Source organism: Pteropus vampyrus, unplaced genomic scaffold (genome assembly GCF_000151845.1).
Source record: "Pteropus vampyrus isolate Shadow unplaced genomic scaffold, Pvam_2.0 Scaffold4, whole genome shotgun sequence".
Taxonomy (NCBI): Eukaryota; Metazoa; Chordata; class Mammalia; order Chiroptera; family Pteropodidae; genus Pteropus; species Pteropus vampyrus.
In genome coordinates, this window is record NW_011888785.1 from 12,206,002 (window position 1) to 12,208,408 (window position 2,407).

A 2,407-nucleotide genomic window follows, 5' to 3' on the forward strand; every position below is an offset into this window, starting at 1 on the left:
TGTACATTAATTAAAAAAATAATAACAACACTGTTCTAAAACCTAGTGATATTCTAAGCCCTAGTTTGTTTATTTTATTGGTAAGTAAAACCTAGATGATCTTATACAGTCTTTGTGTATCTTACAGTCTAGTGGTTGAGACAGAAAAAAACAAGTGGACAGATGTATAAATATGTAATTACATGTTGTGAGGGAAATAATTTTAAAGAAAAAACGGCTCAATAATAGAATAGCAAGAGTGGGACTAACTTAAGAAATGATTCTCTGAGGAGCAGGGTTCGGTAGAAAGTCATGTCTTTTATACAAAAATATGGTTTCCAAAATTTAGAGTCCTAGATAGGAAACATAACCACAAATAATTATTAATCATATACTAAGTGTGCTAAATATAGCATATGCATTTTCTTATTTAATTTTAAGTACTATATTATTATTCCCAATCTACAGATGAGGAAACAGACAGAAAGAGGCTAAGTAATTTACTTAATGTCACACAGCTGGTAAGTAATGGAGTTGGTGTTCAAACCCAGGCAGTCTGACTCAGGGCCTCTTTAACCATTACACTCTAATGCAGTTTGAAAATATTTTCTTGGTCTTGACCAGGAAGGGTGTTTCCTTGGTCTTGACCAGGACTAGGTGCCTGACCCGGTGGAAGAGAAAGTTACTGCATCTCATTGGGCAGGACAGAGAACAGGAGAAAGGAATGAGTATAGGGCGCTAATGAAGTTGTATTGCCTTTTGGAGTTAGTGTTTATCCTACAAATCAAATTTCGGATGATGAGAAGCCAATACCTCGTTAGCTTAACTAGAGATTGTCTTTCCAGTGTTGTTGTTTTTTTATACAAGTTTTTGGAAACTTCATCCTGATGCAGTTGGAGAATGTAAAGTACCGTGTACTGTTCTAGTGCCCAAGTCCTAGAGGTAGCATTAGGGGGTAGTGGTACCATCAACGCATAGAAACTGGGGGAACAAAAACTCAATGGAGATGAAGTTGGAAGTTCTTGGACAACTACCTTTCTCCATCTAGAGTGTCTCAAAGCTGAAACCTAGGTGGGTCTGAATATATTTTAATAATGAAAATTCTTCCCTTCAAATTTGGGGGTGCCTGCCTGCCAAATTCCACAACTTGGCACCCAGCAATGTCCTTGGGGGCAGAGAGGACACCGCTCTTGGTTTCCTGACCATTGTTATTCTTTCCTTTTACAAAGTGCCTGGGAGATAGAAGTGCAAAGTACTGCCTAGAAGCCCTGAGAAGAAATGCTGTGTGTGTGGTTATTTTAGGCATCATCCCCTCCTAGAAGCCTTTTTGGACTCCTAGTTTGGACTTAGTGCCCCTCCTCCAGCTTCCCATTCACTCAGTACCTTTATCTTATCCTTTAGCTTTATTTAATTGAAATTATCTGCTTTGAGGGTCCCCTAACCCCATCATTAGATCTCAGGTTTTCGTGGGTAGGGTATATCGTTAGCCTTTTTACCTCTAGATCTAGTAAAGTCCTTAATAAGTGTCATTTGAGGCAAATTAAATGGCAAAAGCTGGTTTCCAATAAGATGTAGTGAGAGTTCCATAATTCTATTGTAGCTTTGGAAATGAGAACTGATTCTAGATAGCTACCATTGACACAATGGAATCAAAATTAAGCTCTGTAGTCCAGCCATCGCCGGAGAAGGTAAGTAGAACTGAAGTTGGTCTTGAATCTTATTGCCGACTTCTATTTCTAACTTGTTTTGAATCAAGTTGTTTATTCTGTCTTAATTTGTTCAACTGCAGAGTAGCTGTGAATATTGCATTCACTGAAATCTGTGGGGCCTTTTATTTTATTGAGCCATTGGATGTCAACCCACCATGAATGCAGCTCGTTATGCCAAAAACATAGCACATGCAGCTTAATCAAAGCAGAAGTGAAGACCAAGAGTCTTGGAGCAGTTGTACTGATTTGACATTTTCTTGGAATCGACAAAGAGAATGTATTTCCATGTAGCAAGCTACTGGATCCCCCCTCCCTGCCCAAATTTCAAGTTATAAACACTCTCCTCACTGACGTTTATTAGAAAGTAACACAAAGCAGATTGCTGGATTTGTACTCTGTGGACATTTTATAATGGGCATATTGTATGCTCTCTGTGTGCCAGGCATGATGGCATCCTTGGAGGTTAAGCCTTCAAATCCTGTTCTACCATTTTAATAATTTCATTGACTTAACCTTTCTCTAGATGGAGTGTATAATTTTCTCAAAGAATAATTTGCTGCTCTGTGCTTGCCGACAGAATGCTTCGGGTTAGAAATTCAGCCTGTGATCTGTCAGGTGATGATACAAAAGGTTTAACTTAAACACAAACACTAGGTCACAAAGGGACAGGATCCAGATGGTTTTGTATTTGATTACACCATTCTCCATCTCCTTGGTAT